The sequence below is a fragment of the Odontesthes bonariensis genome, chromosome 15 (genome assembly GCF_027942865.1).
Source record: "Odontesthes bonariensis isolate fOdoBon6 chromosome 15, fOdoBon6.hap1, whole genome shotgun sequence".
NCBI classification, from domain to species: domain Eukaryota; kingdom Metazoa; phylum Chordata; class Actinopteri; order Atheriniformes; family Atherinopsidae; genus Odontesthes; species Odontesthes bonariensis.
The window spans coordinates 12487025-12505530 of NC_134520.1; the positions used below are offsets into that span (position 1 = coordinate 12487025).

The window sequence follows — 18506 nt, forward strand, 5'->3', positions numbered from 1 at the left end:
ATCCTATTTCTCCAGTTTCAGCTTCTCTTCATTGGCTCCCTGTTCAATTCAGAATAGAATTTAAGATTCTTCTCCTCACAAATAAAGCCCTTAATGACCGAGCTCCATCATATCTTAAAGGGATACGCCCAGCGGCGTCAAACAGGGGGGAAAAGTCAGACTGATTTCAGGGTCCAGCCTACAGGGGGGGCCCTAAGGGAAATTTTCTTCTTCTTTCGTTTTTTAAAAATCATTTTTTAAATAAAATCAATATATGTTGGTAATTTATAAAAACCCAATGTTCTCTGGAAATACATCTGTTGAAATGTATATCCCAGCCTGCAAATAGGCTATAATCTATATCAGACACCCCCATTATCAGTGCGCATTGGTTTAGTCCGCCCTCTGGCGGACTTTTGATTGTACATGCGCCATAAATTTCACTCACTTCATTATTAGGCATTAAACGCAGCAGCCGGCACATGAAAGATGTCATCCAAAAAAAAAAAAAAAAATCAGGCTTTCAGAAAAGAAAAGAAAGGCAAGAGAGACAAAATGAAGGAAAGCAACTGCTGACTGATTTCTTTCCCAAGAAAAGTGAGCCCAAATGTCAAAATTACAGCCTACAGATTATCCCCTTCACATTCCGTTGCATACCACTGTGATACCAGCCATAGCCATAGCCAGCTATGAGGAAAGTGAGGTCTGGACCTCGGTAATTTCCAGGGATTTTTTTTATTTATGTGATGGGGTGCACTAGGTCATTTCCTGAACACACTCCTGTGTTCAGGCCACTCCCTTCCCCTGATTAGGCTGAGGGCATTTAAAGCACCTGTGGCCTCCTGACTTTCTTTGTCTGCCTCTTTCTCCTCTGGCTGTTGCTGGTCTTGGTTTCCTCTCCCTTTTGGCCTAGTCTTACTGGTGTCTGCATCTAGGTAGGAAGAAAGATATATATGAACTGTGTGTTACAAGAAAGTGGTACTAATTTGAATTTTCCTTTTCTTTATAGTTGGAAGCACACCTTGCAGTGGCTTAGCCTGTGCACCTTTTTTATCTAGGTTGTCGGCTGCTGTTTTGCCTGGGTTTTAGCTTGCTTTTAAGATTATTTCGGACCAACTGGCGTTTTTAATTGTTTAATATTGTGTTTTTCTCTTTTCTTTTAGTGGCATTAGTCGGCTTTAGCGGAGGCTAGGCACGGTAGTGTGGTTCCCCTTCACAAGTTTGTAGTGTTAAAGTTCACTGGGACACAGTTTGCAGTGCTGCACCATTTTGCTATGATTGCTGAGAGCACGCGTGGTGAGTAAGTTGTTGCACTCCTGGAACACACCCTTTGGTAGGCTGCCTCCCTATAGCTGGCTTCTGTTCACCCCTTTTGTTAATTTCAGCATAAGTATTTATTCTTTTTTAAAGAATAAATTTTAGTGCTTGTAAAAGATATTTGTTAATAAATGTTACATTTTCATAAGTTGAGTTATTTTGTGCCATTAATTCCTTTTCTTTTCAGATCTTCATTTAGTAATTATTTTGATTGAAATTAATAAACATCTTATTTTGGAACCACGTTTCTGTCCTGTATATTTGGGTACTGAACTTGTGTTGTCCGCTTGTTGTAAGAGATTTCCTGGGGTGAAATCCCCCAGGTGGCGTTGTCCTTCACCTCCCCTCGCCACATTCCACCTTAATTGAACCTCCTTTGAATCATGTCTCACAGCACTGAGGTAAGTGCAGGCTCGTCTACACAAAGGCCGCCAATGAGATCCTTGGATTATTAAATGACCTACAATAAGCTTTTATCCCTCCTGTCAAGCAGCCCCCCCCACCAAACCCTCAAATGTTTAAACCACACAATTTTTTTAAAGTTTTTAATCAAACACGTATGCAAACTAACCCCCTTTTTAAGGCCACTGAACTTCCTTAAAATCCTATCCATCAGGGCTTTAGCGGGGGCCATAATGCTTTTGTGAGCCCTGTCAGTGCCTCCGCTCTCCTCTGAACCAAACTGCTCCTCCTTTGAGCTGTGACACCCTCCACCTGCTGCAGAAGCAGAGCTGGAGGAGATGATGCTGATACGGTACCCAATAAATTCCTCTCCCCGGCTTTTTCTTCGTCTCTTTCTGGTCCACTAGAGTATCTTCGGGTCTCCTTTGGTCTTCATTTTGACATTTCACGCCCACCACTTTGAGCCAACGGGCATCCTTCACAGTTCTTTACTGGCGGTCTCCCTCTTTAAACAGAAGGGAGACGCTTGGGTTTGGCTAACAACCAAGCAGGTAGACCACCACCTCATAGGTGCACATCATAATAGCAGTGTTAGGAATCTGTCTGACGAGATGGGTGGTTAGGCCGCGGTACAGCGCCCGGTATCCCTCCTCTTTGGGTACAGTCAGCAGAGTTTGAAAGAAGGAGCGGTACTTGCTTCCCTCCTCTCGTAGTCGTGTGCGAATCACTTCGTGAGGATAGGCGATGGAGGTGGCACAAGTCTTTGAGGTTGCTGCTGCCAGCATCATGCCCACAAAGTCCGAGGCATCTTTGGCAGACTCCTCCTCTTCGTCCATGCTGGCGTGGGCTTTGTGCTCCTGCAGTTTCCGTTTGATACTTTCGTAGATGACAAAGTGGATAACAGTCTCAGAGATGCCGGCGTACGAGGCCGACATTCCTCTGTAGAAACCCCGCAGGCCGTCCATCTGATACACCCGCCGCACACACTCAAATGCGTTCATACGCCGCTCGCCCCGATTTCTGGAGTCCAGCTGCAGACGGGTCTTGATCAGCCAGATGGGATTGGTGGCTGTGATGGCGGTGAACCCTGCCATCCCAGCAGACACCATGTGCACCTGGGTCGAGTCTGGCTCCAGCACTCCATTCAGCTTCTCCTTGGCTGTTGAATAGGCAGCAAAGTAGATCGCCCTGGAAGGTGCTACACCGACAAGGTTGGGACCCAGTCCTCTGAATAGTGAGCGAGGTCCCTCTTTCTCTATAATCAACTTAAGACAGTGCAGAGGCCCCGGCGGAGAAACACGGGCGACGCTGGCGCCGTTAACGGTGCTGAGCTGGACTTCAGAGATGTACAGCGTGATGGAAGAGGACTGCAGTCTGGTCTTCACCACTTCAAGAGGACAAGTTAAGATGGCGCCCACCGTACCACCACATCCTCCGGCGAACAAATGAACGAGTGTGTCCCTTTGGCTCATTCTTTAGCATGCTATGCCAAGCAGCGCGCCTCTGGCTGCGGCAGAAAGTGAAAAACGGACTCGGTTCCGTTCCTTCCCGTTGCCCTTTGCCTCCTCGAGGATGAGCACGTAGACAGGCAATCGACGTCGACCGCTAACCAGCGATGGGGCGAGTCTCCGGTGAGTCAGACTGCAGTGGGCCGCCAAACCCCCTTCTGTGTATCCCAGCTTGCTCTGCTTCCCCGTGTACCTAGAGACCCAGTGTCTTCGACAAAAACACCGCAGAGTTGCGAGCTCACCAAGCAGGGTAGTGGCACTAAAAGAAAAGAGAAAAACACAATATTAAACAATTAAAAACGCCAGTTGGTCCGAAATAATCTTAAAAGCAAGCTAAAACCCAGGCAAAACAGCAGCCGACAACCTAGATAAAAAAGGTGCACAGGCTAAGCCACTGCAAGGTGTGCTTCCAACTATAAAGAAAAGGAAAATTCAAATTAGTACCACTTTCTTGTAACACACAGTTCATATATATCTTTCTTCCTACCTAGATGCAGACACCAGTAAGACTAGGCCAAAAGGGAGAGGAAACCAAGACCAGCAACAGCCAGAGGAGAAAGAGGCAGACAAAGAAAGTCAGGAGGCCACAGGTGCTTTAAATGCCCTCAGCCTAATCAGGGGAAGGGAGTGGCCTGAACACAGGAGTGTGTTCAGGAAATGACCTAGTGCACCCCATCACATTTATTTATTTTTTTTATCTCGGTTTTCGCATACACGTTTCAATTGACGTTTGTGTTGACATCACTTTCGTGAATGTGTGACTGCGTGGTACCATTTGAAAGGTCTGTTTCTGCCCTTTCCAACAGTGTGTATAACACGTGTGTGCGCTCCGTAGTTGGTGAGAAAAGTATCGTCAACATAGTAGCTGCATACCAGTAATTAGTAATAGAAAAATTAGACGAATTTGACGAACGATTTCCTCGGCCACTCTGCAGTGCAGCGGCGATTGCTATATACTGACGGAAAGCTCAGCTCGAGCTCTTTAGAATGATATGATTGTTATATCAATGTTGTGTATGGTTCTTGAATAAAGAAGACAGCACCTTGTTATAGCAATGCACATTTATGTAGGCTGGAGACAATTTTTCACATCTAATTTAGTAATGAATTCAACATAGCCCATAAATCTTTATAGGTTGTTTAGCAACAGCTATAGCCTACAATATGCATCTATCCATCTATATTTAACTCTATTTTTTATATTGGTTACTTAGCCTTACTCTATGCCTGGCCAAATGGCCTTTGCTTGTACCAAACATTTGTATAGGCTTGTATTGGGAAATAATCAGGTTCTTTTTAGCTATGGGTTCTTGTTACATTATAATGGTTTATTTTGCTACCAGCCTCAATGTGCAACACTGCTATATATTAAAAACTATATAATTTAAAAAAAATATATATATATATATATATATATATATATATATATATATATATATATATTGTAAAAATTTCGGCGCGCGGCGCGCACCATGGACCTCGCCTATTCCGAAATCCTGGCTACGGCCCTGATAGCAGCTGAAGTCAAATAATTAAAAAATAATCTCTCATTTTGTTGGCTACCACATAATTGTGAAATAGAAGCCATATTTGTCTTAAATGTATTTATTTTCATAATAACTATTAGCCTATACAAGTGTCCCAAAAGCCTAACATAGGGTCAATGTTTGTTCAAATATGCATGGTAGTGGTTGTTCCTGGGGCCCCAAATTTGGTGCTACGCCCCTGGGTAGAGGTCTTCTCCTCTTGTACTGGTCTGAAGGGGAGTGACACCTAACAGGTCTTCACAGAACGCTTTCTGGACTGGTCATATTGGGCTCTGAGACCACTTATTTTCTGTGATCTCACTTCAGATTTGAGTGGGTATGTTTGTTCAAAACCTTTATGTTTCGTCTCATAATGGTGTTTCACATTGGCCCTTTTTATAAGTGTCACAGTCTCTGAACATATGAGACACACTGTTTTAATGCTCCCAGTGGGAAGTATGAACAGAAACGAGTCTGTCCATTCCGGATTGAATGCTCTATTTTTGCTGTCCACTTTTCTTTTTTTGGAGAGCGCCATTTGTTACTTAATTCTCTACCTTTGTCCGGCTCCGTCGTCCGTTCCTCTCCCTTTGTCCGTCTCACTCCTGTTTCTCAACTTTCTTCACGTCAGTCGTCTGTATATCTCCCTTTGTTTTCTCTAACAGTATGCTATCTATCGTCTTTTCATGTGTGACTTGACTCAATCTCTGTTCTGTCTGCACTGTAGATTCGCAATGTTTACCGCCTGTAATGCACAGACTTGATTGGCTGCGTAGTATCACGTGGGATTGGTCTGTGCGTTTCCACAGCAGCTGAACTGCTACCGTAAAGACTGCAAAAGCTGCTGTGGTTAAAATGGAAGCGCGCCGTCAGGTTTTATCACAGCAGCTGAACTGCTACCGTAAAGACTGTCAATCATCTGGGGGGGCACTTGGGGTAGCCAATCAGATTTGAAGGGGGTCAAATGCCCCCGTAGCCACTCCTGTAGCTCCGCCCCTGATGTTATCAGCCTCTCTTGCGACAACAACCCCGACATTCTGGTTTTAGGGGATTCCATTGTAAGATTCGTGGACCTCCCTGGTGCCTTAACCTACTGCCTCTCTGGTGGCAAAGTTGCGGACTTTATTGAACTCACACCAACTTTGATAGATCTTCACCCCTCTGCACATACCATCGTACTGCATTGTGGGACAAGTGACGTAATGTCCCGACAGTCAATCAAACTCCAGTACGAGATTGAATCTCTCGCAGTAACTATTGAGAGCCTGGGTAAACACTGCCTCTTTTCTGGTCCCGTTCCCACCGCATCTAACAAACCTGAGCGTTTTAGCCGCCTTTTTAGCCTCCATGAATGGTTGAAATCCTTCTGTATAGCAACAGGCTATGGTTTTATCAGCAACTTTGATACGTTTTGGACAAGACATAACCTGTACAAATCTGATAGCCTGCATCTTAACTCAAAAGGGATCAAGATGCTGACATCTAATTTCATCAACTATATTGCATTTAACTCTGTCTGACTAACAGCTCAGCATGACCCAAGTCAGTCAGTTAATCTATCCAGTTTTAATAGCACGGGCCCTGCTGATCCTTGTCCCCCTTCTAATATTTCGTTTGGTACCTACTCCACTTTTGAATACCTATCTCCTACTCCTCTCAATATTGGCCCCAGTCCTGTCATAAATACAGTTCCAATGGATTCTGCCTCTGCTGTGGCTCGCCTGGGCAATCCATGTGTTTTTAAGGATAGAAAAGGAATTGGGTTGATCCACCTCAATATCAGAAGTATATTGCAAAGACATAAAATGGATCACCTAAATATTTTAATCGACCAAACAAACACTGATATCCTGGTATTATCAGAAACATGGTTGAAGAGTGAAGTTGATGACTCTGAAGTCAATCTTTTAGACTATAATTTATTTAGAATCGATAGAGCTGGCAGGGGCGGGGGGGTGGCTATTTATGTGAAGTCACATTTTTCTGTCACAGTTCTTTATTCCTTGAGTGAACCTAAGTCTTTTGAATTGATTGCACTCAAGGTATATTATGGCTCCAACAACAACTTCTTTGTAGTAATAGGGGTCTATAGACCTCCGTCAGCTGATTCTGAATCCATAGATCAACTGGCAGAATTGATATCTAGATTCACTAACTCAGAAGTTCTTGTGTTAGGAGATTTTAATATTGATTGGCAAAAGAATGCCTCCAACCAGCTTAGAGAAGTTTTCTCTGGCCTATTTCTGGATCAACTTATTGATGAACCTACAAGGCCAAACTCAAAAAACCCTTGTAAATCATCTCTTATTGATCTACTTTTTACTAATAAAATTAACAAAATTAGTGCAAGTGGTGTTTTTGATTTAGGGATCAGTGACCACTGTCCTATTGCCTGCATTAGGCATACAAACCTAAAAAAAGCACCGCCTCGCATTGTGGTTAAAAGAAACATGAAACATTTTAATGAACAAGCTTTTTTAAATGATCTCTATGAAAGTGACATTCATCTTACAGCAGCGGTTCCTGATGTTGACTTAGCTCTGCAGTTTTTCTCAAACTCATTTTCTTACATTGTTGATAAGCATGCACCATTAAAAAGATCAGAGTAAAATATAGAATAAATCCATGGTTTACCACTGAACTCTCCTCTCTCTTCCAGTCAAGAAATAAAGCTTGATCATTAGCTAGGAGGACCAAGGATGCCTCTGACTGGGCATGTTTCAGAAAAATCAGGAACAGATGCACTTTATCTGTGAGAAAAGCTAAATCTGACTATTATTTTAATCTTGTCTCTAGCTCTTATTCTAATCCAGCAAAATTCTGGAAGGCTGTTAATTATAAAAACAGTAAATCTGTTACGCCCATGCCTTCTTCCATTAAATTTGATAATTGCCTATTACAGGACAAATCTGACATTTGCTGTGCTCTAAACAAACACTTCTCTTTAGCCAGTCAAATTTTCGATAATAGCAATAGTCATTCCTGTACATCTCAGGCTGGAAATGTCTCTGCAAATGATGTACATATCACCGGAGACAATGATCAGCAATTCAAGATTCAGCCTGTTTCAAAATATAGAGTGCTATCTGCTTTACTAGCAATTGATAGTCGCAAAGCAACTGGAGAAGACCACCTAGATCCTTTTTTTTTGCGCACTGCGGCACACATAATAGCAGAGCAATTATTGCACATTTTTAACTTTTCCATGTCCACTGGGGTTGTCCCTTCACTATGGAAATTTGCTCACATCACCCCTCTGCACAAAGGGGGTGACAAGACTGACCCTGATAACTATCGACCAATTTCTAAGCTATCATGTCTCTCAAAAATATTAGAGAAGCTGGTGAATGATTAGCTAAAAGAATTTTTAAATGCTTTTAATATCCTAAGCCCTCTCCAATCAGGCTTTAGGCCTAAGCATAGTACAGTCTCTGCTGTTACTAAAGTAATGGATGATATTGTCACTTCTTGACAAGAAAAAACATTGTGCTGCCATGTTCGTGGACTTGTCAAAAGCATTTGACACCGTGGACCATTCTCTGCTCCTGCAAATTTTGCTCTGGTATTGGTTTTAGTGCAAGTGCTTGTAGATGGTTTCAGAGCTACCTATCCCACAGACATCATACTGTGAAACTGAGTAACACACAATCTGACCCCCTTTTAATAACTAAGAGGGTCCCGCAAGGCTCAGTTTTAGGCCCGGTACTCTTCACCATCTACATAAATAGCATAGTCCCTCTTTTCTCCAAATGCTCTGTGCATCTTTATGCAGATGATACAATTCTGTATTGTGTTGCAGATTCTGTTCACCTGGCCCTGGAACAATTACAGCAGTCTTTTAATATCCTGCAAAATGCCTTAATTGGTCTTAAGCTTCTGCTCAATGCAAGTAAGACTAAGTGCATTGTTTTCACTCGATCTAAGGATTGTAACAGAAATGATCTGAATATCTCCACTCTACATGGGTCTGTTATTGAAAGAGTTTCACATTATAAGTACCTAGGGATCTGGCTGGATGACAAATTCACATTTAAGAAGCACATTGACTGTCTTGTGACTAAGCTTAGACAAAAGCTATGTTATTTACACAGAAACAAATCTTGCTTTCCAGTTTTCTGTAGAAAAAAAATAATCGAAGCTACAATTTTGTCTTGCATTGATTATGGGGATGTGATCTATAGGCATGCACCACTCTCTAATCTTAAGGCACTCGATACTGTTTATCATTCAGCTCTTCGGTTCATTACTGGAGATCCCTACATTACTCATCATTGTTTGTTGTATGACAAAGTTGGGTGGGCTCCACTTTCTCAAAGAAGGGACATGCATTTATTTATGTTTATCTATAAGGCCCTTACTGACAAGCTTCCACTCTATATATCCTCTCTTTTAGTTAAGTATGCAAATCCATACCAAACCCGTAACAGCAATTTGCTGGAGGTACCGTATGCCCGCACTGAGCTGGGCAAAGCTGCTTTTAGTATCTGTGGACCTTCAGCATGAAACACTATGCAACAAAGGGTGGGTCTTGATACTTTTATGTCTCAAGACCACTTTAAAGAAATGCTCAGAGGTTTTTTACACATTCATGTACTTGTTTTAATTCATACTTTGTTTATTTAATACTTTTTTTATATGATATAAGTTGTGTATACGTTGCTTTATATATGTCTTATATATGTTTATTTTATATTTTTTATATTGTTACATTTTATATGTTTGTTTTTTACTCGACATCATTGTAAATGAGGGTCAGGCCCTCAATGATTTTTCGAGTTTAAATAAATGAATCAAATCAAATCAAATCAAGGCGGCTACGCTCCTGGCAGGGTCTGGGTGTAATGGCAGGCAGTTCGACACTCTCCTTGTTCCTCCTTGGAAGTAGGCTGCTACGCTCCTGGCAGGGTCTGGGTGTATTGGAAGGCAGTTCGACACTCTCCTTGTTCCTCCTTGGAAGCAGGCTGCTACGCTCCTGGCAGGGTCTGGGTGTATTGGCAGGCAGTTCGACACTCTCCTTGTTCCGCCTTGGAAGCAGGCTGCTACGCTCCTGGCAGGGTCTGGGTGTATTGGCAGGCAGTTCGACACTTTCCTTGTTCCTCCTTGGAAGCAGGCTGCTACGCTCCTGGCAGGGTCTGGGTGTAATGGGAGGCAGTTCGACACTCTCCTTGTTCCTCCTTGGAAGCAGGCTGCTACGCTCCTGGCAGGGTCTGGGTGTAATGGCAGGCAGTTCGACACTTTCCTTGTTCCTCCTTGGAAGCAGGCTGCTACGCTCCTGGCAGGGTCTGGGTGTAATGGCAGGCAGTTCGACACTTTCCTTGTTCCTCCTTGGAAGCAGGCTGCTACGCTCCTGGCAGGGTCTGGGTGTAATGGGAGGCAGTTCGACACTCTCCTTGTTCCTCCTTGGAAGCAGGCTGCTACGCTCCTGGCAATGTTTTTATGAACTTAGTCTTGTTTGTTGACATTCTGGGCAAAGGTTCATTAGTTATGGAACAGTTGTAACCGTCATCCATCTTATCTATAAGAAAACCAGGTCCTCCTGTACTTTTTCCTAAAAGCAGTTTTATTTCCTCCTTCTTGAGGCCTGTAGCTAACAGAATATCGTTTTGAACCTTTTGCTGTTGTTGTTGCATGTCATCAGCCTCTCTTGCGGCCTTCAAAGCAGAGTATTTTTCATTCTCCCTAATCTGGTCAGCTGAGGCACGTTTTTGTGCTTCCAACTCCTCATTGTATTTCATGTATTCAATGTTGGTTCTCCGTTTTCTCTGAGCAGTCTCCTCTTCTTGGGAGTCGTCAATCAGTTGGGCCTCAACCCATTCGCTCTCTCTCCTTTTGTCTTCAGCCTTCTTCTCCTCTTTTATTTTTGCCTGAACTTCTCTATAACTTATAATTTCTTTGAGGTCTGCAGCTCGTTTTGTCACCCTCTCTTTCTGCTGCTTCTCCTTTTTAGCATCGTAAAATCTGATCTCGAGCTCGAGTTTCTGTTTTCTTACATCTTCGATGGCAGCTTGTTCTTTCTTAATGGCCTCTAATTTGCGTGACGCTCTTTCTGTACGAACCTGTCGCTGTCTGATAATTTCATGCGACCCTTTTGGCCTTTTCTCGGCCTGTTCTTCTATATCCCTAACAACACGTTCTCTGCGTTCATCCTCAGCCTTTTGTTTTCTCAACTCCATTTCTTTTGTGAGCTGATGATCTGAAATGTCCTGATGTAGCCGCATTAATTCCCTTTTCTTTTCATTAGCCTTAGTGATGTCTTGCTTCTTATTTTCTTCTAGATATTCTTGGTAAAGAAACTTTCGTCTCTCATCTTCTCTCTTCTCCTCTTGCTTCTTCTTGTCAGCCATTTCCTTCCTTTGTCTGATTTGTTCAAACTGTTCTTGAACGTTAGCACATTTTTTAAATCTTTGCAGCCGAACCTTCTCCAGCTGCTGCTGTTCGGTTTTAGCCAAATTTAGAAGCATTTCTTCTTTGGCTTTTATGTCGAACTCTCTGTGAAGTCTTTCTCTCTCTCTTTTCATCTCAGCCAAGTCTTTATTGGCCTGTTGGACTGTTGCCACGTGGAGGGCGTGGATACATTTTCTTCCACATTGAATTGCAGCATCATATGTGTTTTGCTGTTTTTTAATTTCTAATGCGTCCGCAGTAAGCTTTCCTAAATATTCATCCACATTATTCACTGTCTGCCAGCGTGTCAGTTTCGGTTTCATTACTTTCTCCATTGTTAAAAACAAATCTGTGTGTCTGAGACAGTAACAAATTGTGTTTTTGCTTTAAATGTATTCTGTGCTTTGATATCAGATTAGAACTTCTATCTGTGTACTGCCAGAGGCATATACTCTGGAATGGTGATGTCATCTTTGAAGTCACAAATGATTATGCCTTTAATGTTAGGACAGTTTGACAGAAACAGGGGGCAGAGAGATGGGAAAGATACGCAGCACAGGGCAACTCTGTGTGGGAGTTGAACCGGGGCCAGCTGCAGTGAGGACTGTAGCCTCTGTACATGGGGCGGCTGCTTAACCCACTACGCCACCGACCGCCCCAAGTTACTCACTGTTTAAATTTTCTCATCAGATTTTCCATTGGGGTCTGTACATGTAAGCAGGTGCCAGAAAGAAAGCATTTGCCAGCTTGTTGCGCTCCTGATAGGGTCTGCGAGTGATTGCAGGAAGTTTGACACTCGCCTTGTTCCTCCTTGGAAGCAGGCTGCTACGCTCCTGGCAGGGTCTGGGTGTAATGGGAGGCAGTTCGACACTTTCCTTGTTCCTCCTTGGAAGCAGGCTGCTACGCTCCTGGCAGGGTCTGGGTGTAATGGGAGGCAGTTCGACACTCTCCTTGTTCCTCCTTGGAAGCAGGCGGCTACGCTCCTGGGAGGGTCTGGGTGTATTGGCAGGCAGTTCGACACTTTCCTTGTTCCTCCTTGGAAGCAGGCTGCTACGCTCCTGGCAGGGTCTGGGTGTATTGGCAGGCAGTTCGACACTCTCCTTGTTCCTCCTTGGAAGCAGGCTGCTACGCTCCTGGCAGGGTCTGGGTGTATTGGCAGGCAGTTCGACACTTTCCTTGTTCCTCCTTGGAAGCAGGCTGCTACGCTCCTGGCAGGGTCTGGGTGTAATGGGAGGCAGTTCGACACTCTCCTTGTTCCTCCTTGGAAGCAGGCTGCTACGCTCCTGGCAGGGTCTGGGTGTATTGGCAGGCAGTTCGACACTCTCCTTGTTCCTCCTTGGAAGCAGGCTGCTACGCTCCTGGCAGGGTCTGGGTGTAATGGGAGGCAGTTCGACACTCTCCTTGTTCCTCCTTGGAAGCAGGCTGCTACGCTCCTGGCAGGGTCTGGGTGTAATGGGAGGCAGTTCGACACTCTCCTTGTTCCTCCTTGGAAGCAGGCTGCTACGCTCCTGGCAGGGTCTGGGTGTAATGGCAGGCAGTTCGACCCTCTCCTTGTTCCTCCTTGGAAGCAGGCTGCTACGCTCCTGGCAGGGTCTGGGTGTAATGGGAGGCAGTTCTACACTTTCCTTGTTCCTCCTTGGAAGCAGGCTGCTACGCTCCTGGCAATGTTTTATGAACTTAGTCTTGTTTGTTGACATTCTGGGCAAAGGTTCATTAGTTATGGAACAGTTGTAACCGTCATCCATCTTATCTATAAGAAAACCAGGTCCTCCTGTACTTTTTCCTAAAAGCAGTTTTATTTCCTCCTTCTTGAGGCCTGTAGCTAACAGAATATCGTTTTGAACCTTTTGCTGTTGTTGTTGCATGTCATCAGCCTCTCTTGCGGCCTTCAAAGCAGAGTATTTTTCATTCTCCCTAATCTGGTCAGCTGAGGCACGTTTTTGTGCTTCCAACTCCTCATTGTATTTCATGTATTCAATGTTGGTTTTCCGTTTTCTCTGAGCAGTCTCCTCTTCTTTAGAGTCGTCAATCAGTTGGGCCTCAACCCATTCGCTCTCTCTCCTTTTGTCTTCAGCCTTCTTCTCCTCTTTCATTTTTACCTGAACTTCTCTATAACTTATAATTTCTTTGAGGTCTGCAGCTCGTTTTGTCACCCTCTCTTTCTGCTGCTTCTCCTTTTTAGCATCGTAAGATCTGATCTCGAGCTCGAGTTTCTGTTTTCTGACATCTTCGATGGCAGCTTGTTCTTTCTTAATGGCCTCTAATTTGCGTGACGCTATTTCTGTACGAACCTGTCGCTTTTTGATAATTTCATGCGACCCTTTTGGCCTTTTCTTGGCCTGTTCTTCTATTTCCCTAACAACACGTTCTCTGCGTTCATCCTCAGCCTTTTGTTTTCTCAACTCCATTTCTTTTGTGAGCTGATGATCTGAAATGTCCTGATGTAGCCGCATTAATTCCCTTTTCTTTTCATTAGCCTTAGTGATGTCTTGCTTCTTATTTTCTTCTAGATATTCTTGGTAAAGAAACTTTCGTCTCTCATCTTCTCTCTTCTCCTCTTGCTTCTTCTTGTCAGCCATTTCCTTCCTTTGTCTGATTTGTTCAAACTGTTCTTGAACGTTAGCACATTTTTTAACTCTTTGCAGCCGAACCTTCTCCAGCTGCTGTTGTTCGGTTTTAGCCAGATTTACAAGCATTTCGTCTTTGGCTTTTATGTCGAACTCTCTGTGAAGTCTTTCTCTCTCTCTTTTCATCTCAGCCAAGTCTTTATTGGGCTGTTGGACTGTTGCCACGTGGAGGGCGTGGGTAAATTTTCTTCCACATTGAATTGCAGCATCATATGTGTTTTGCTGTTTTTTAATTTCTAATGCGTCCGCAGTAAGCTTGCCTAAATATTCATCCACATTTTTCACTGTCTGCCAGCGTGTCAGTTTGGGTTTCATTACTTTCTCCATTGTTAAAAACAAATCTGTGTGTCTGAGACAGTAACAAATTGTGTTTTTGCTTTAAATGTATTCTGTGCTTTGATATCAGATTAGAACTTCTATCTGTGTACTGCCAGAGGCATATACTCTGGAATGGTGATGTCATCTTTGAAGTCACAAATGATTATGCCTTTAATGTTAGGACAGTTTGACAGAAACAGGGGGCAGAGAGATGGGAAAGATACGCAGCACAGGGCAACTCTGTGTGGGAGTTGAACCGGGGCCAGCTGCAGTGAGGACTGTAGCCTCTGTACATGGGGCGGCTGCTTAACCCACTACGCCACCGACCGCCCCAAGTTACTCACTGTTTAAATTTTCTCATCAGATTTTCCATTGGGGTCTGTACATGTAAGCAGGTGCCAGAAAGAAAGCATTTGCCAGCTTGTTGCGCTCCTGATAGGGTCTGCGAGTGATTGCAGGAAGTTTGACACTCGCCTTGTTCCTCCTTGGAAGCAGGCTGCTACGCTCCTGGCAGGGTCTGGGTGTAATGGGAGGCAGTTCGACACTTTCCTTGTTCCTCCTTGGAAGCAGGCTGCTACGCTCCTGGCAGGGTCTGGGTGTAATGGGAGGCAGTTCGACACTCTCCTTGTTCCTCCTTGGAAGCAGGCGGCTACGCTCCTGGGAGGGTCTGGGTGTATTGGCAGGCAGTTCGACACTTTCCTTGTTCCTCCTTGGAAGCAGGCTGCTACGCTCCTGGCAGGGTCTGGGTGTATTGGCAGGCAGTTCGACACTCTCCTTGTTCCTCCTTGGAAGCAGGCTGCTACGCTCCTGGCAGGGTCTGGGTGTATTGGCAGGCAGTTCGACACTTTCCTTGTTCCTCCTTGGAAGCAGGCTGCTACGCTCCTGGCAGGGTCTGGGTGTAATGGGAGGCAGTTCGACACTCTCCTTGTTCCTCCTTGGAAGCAGGCTGCTACGCTCCTGGCAGGGTCTGGGTGTATTGGCAGGCAGTTCGACACTCTCCTTGATCCTCCTTGGAAGCAGGCTGCTACGCTCCTGGCAGGGTCTGGGTGTAATGGGAGGCAGTTCGACACTCTCCTTGTTCCTCCTTGGAAGCAGGCTGCTACGCTCCTGGCAGGGTCTGGGTGTAATGGGAGGCAGTTCGACACTCTCCTTGTTCCTCCTTGGAAGCAGGCTGCTACGCTCCTGGCAGGGTCTGGGTGTAATGGCAGGCAGTTCGACCCTCTCCTTGTTCCTCCTTGGAAGCAGGCTGCTACGCTCCTGGCAGGGTCTGGGTGTAATGGGAGGCAGTTCTACACTTTCCTTGTTCCTCCTTGGAAGCAGGCTGCTACGCTCCTGGCAATGTTTTATGAACTTAGTCTTGTTTGTTGACATTCTGGGCAAAGGTTCATTAGTTATGGAACAGTTGTAACCGTCATCCATCTTATCTATAAGAAAACCAGGTCCTCCTGTACTTTTTCCTAAAAGCAGTTTTATTTCCTCCTTCTTGAGGCCTGTAGCTAACAGAATATCGTTTTGAACCTTTTGCTGTTGTTGTTGCATTTCATCAGCCTCTCTTGCGGCCTTCAAAGCAGAGTATTTTTCATTCTCCCTAATCTGGTCAGCTGAGGCACGTTTTTGTGCTTCCAACTCCTCATTGTATTTCATGTATTCAATGTTGGTTTTCCGTTTTCTCTGAGCAGTCTCCTCTTCTTTAGAGTCGTCAATCAGTTGGGCCTCAACCCATTCGCTCTCTCTCCTTTTGTCTTCAGCCTTCTTCTCCTCTTTCATTTTTACCTGAACTTCTCTATAACTTATAATTTCTTTGAGGTCTGCAGCTCGTTTTGTCACCCTCTCTTTCTGCTGCTTCTCCTTTTTAGCATCGTAAGATCTGATCTCGAGCTCGAGTTTCTGTTTTCTGACATCTTCGATGGCAGCTTGTTCTTTCTTAATGGCCTCTAATTTGCGTGACGCTATTTCTGTACGAACCTGTCGCTTTTTGATAATTTCATGCGACCCTTTTGGCCTTTTCTTGGCCTGTTCTTCTATTTCCCTAACAACACGTTCTCTGCGTTCATCCTCAGCCTTTTGTTTTCTCAACTCCATTTCTTTTGTGAGCTGATGATCTGAAATGTCCTGATGTAGCCGCATTAATTCCCTTTTCTTTTCATTAGCCTTAGTGATGTCTTGCTTCTTATTTTCTTCTAGATATTCTTGGTAAAGAAACTTTCGTCTCTCATCTTCTCTCTTCTCCTCTTGCTTCTTCTTGTCAGCCATTTCCTTCCTTTGTCTGATTTGTTCAAACTGTTCTTGAACGTTAGCACATTTTTTAACTCTTTGCAGCCGAACCTTCTCCAGCTGCTGTTGTTCGGTTTTAGCCAGATTTACAAGCATTTCGTCTTTGGCTTTTATGTCGAACTCTCTGTGAAGTCTTTCTCTCTCTCTTTTCATCTCAGCCAAGTCTTTATTGGGCTGTTGGACTGTTGCCACGTGGAGGGCGTGGGTAAATTTTCTTCCACATTGAATTGCAGCATCATATGTGTTTTGCTGTTTTTTAATTTCTAATGCGTCCGCAGTAAGCTTGCCTAAATATTCATCCACATTTTTCACTGTCTGCCAGCGTGTCAGTTTGGGTTTCATTACTTTCTCCATTGTTAAAAACAAATCTGTGTGTCTGAGACAGTAACAAATTGTGTTTTTGCTTTAAATGTATTCTGTGCTTTGATATCAGATTAGAACTTCTATCTGTGTACTGCCAGAGGCATATACTCTGGAATGGTGATGTCATTATGATGTCATAAAGGACAATGATGTCATCTTTGAAGTCACAAATGACAGACAGCTGCCTGGCTTTGGGGGTGGAGTTACTAGAAACGGGGCGGGGTCAAGGGTCCCTTGAAAGTTGCCTAGCAACAGTATCAGCCTTAACCTTAACCCACAAATCAAGAGAAGGCAATTAACTACTGAGCTTTGCAGAGAGGATCCTGGAGGTCCTTCCTGCCAACACCAATAACTCTAACTCTTCACTATGAAAGTTTATGATGATTGTTTGCAAAAAGAGAAATGCTGCAACAAAATAATTCCATTTGGGATAAATAAAAGTGATCAAAGTTTAATTTTTTGTTCCGCCCCAAACACATGACAGTTTAAGAATTGGCATGACTATTTTATAATCAGGAACTGTTAGGGAGCTACCTAGCAGCCATTTGTGTTGGCAATTTCTATTTGTGTGTTCCTTCAGTTTTTGGGTAAGCTTCAGGTCTTTATCTTGCTGAAAATCGTGGAGCATTTTGACATGCTTGACAGTGACTGTGTTTGATGTTAAATTAAACTTTTCAACAACCTCCTTCCCTAAAATTATGGCATTTCCATTGACAAGTGCCGCTTTCATATTTTTGATGATGTGGGGAACATCAGCAATGAAATGCAGAAATCTGCCCTTTGTTTACAGTCCTACTGAATTTAGAGCAAACAATGCCAAAACATAGCCAAAGTGCACGATTTGAAGCACCCATGTCTGATGTTATTGCTGTCACATGTAGCCCAATGTCTTTGGCCTTCTTCAGTATCTCAAGTACAAGAGGCTTTAGTTTTGTGCCATCCACTGAATTGCTGGTGAAGTGATATCCAACTGTTTGTTTCCATCGTGTAGTCACTCCGGCAAGCATGAAGACAAGTGCATGTGTAGCTTCACATGCGAACTTTAATGGTAGACCTTTTTTGATAGTGTCAGTAGACCATTTTGTCCCCCGTGTACTTGCTTGGCTAAGTTTGTAAAGCTGATTTGTGTTGAAGACTCCTGATTCTACTCTCTATTTCTATGGTTCGCGCCATTGACGCAATTTCCGGTGTTACCCATTAATCTGTCCGAGAAGATTCGGACTGCATGTTCAAAAGTTCCATCGCACGCAGATCTCAATTAAACATGTACACATTAGGTTGGAAATATTATCAGAAAAAAAACATAAAGGTATATTCTAACTATTTCATAAAACCAGTAAATACCATACTTTCCTACTTTTCCATAAATAATCAAATCAGGATTCTACTTTTGTATTTAAATTGAATGGAAAATAATTAACATTGGTTTAATCTACCTCAAAGTCATATCTCAAATATCTTTTCACACAGCAGACTTTATTTATTATCACTGTGGAGAAACCACACAGTCTACAGTGCAGAAATAGACATTCAAATAAACACAAACGTGAATGATTACTAAATCTCAGGGGTGGAAGTAACGAATTACAAATACTCCCGTTACTATAATTAGGTAGATTTTTGGGTACATGTACTATTATGAGTATTTATTTCAAGTGTGTAATTTTACTCATACTTGAGTACAATTTACACCATGTAATCTAATTCAAAAGGTGCTGCTGAGTATGCCCACAATTTGAATGAATATTCTGAGCCAGTAACTTAGTAAATACAGAACTCGGATACCTACGTCTCAATATGAGAGAGTA

At 43.6% G+C, this 18506-nt stretch overlaps 1 pseudogene; it reads right to left on the bottom strand.

Annotated features, from left to right (window-relative positions):
- Window positions 1-1656: 1656 nt before the first annotated feature.
- Window positions 1657-3465, bottom strand: LOC142399766 (solute carrier family 25 member 36-A pseudogene; annotated as a pseudogene).
- Window positions 3466-18506: the final 15041 nt, after the last annotated feature.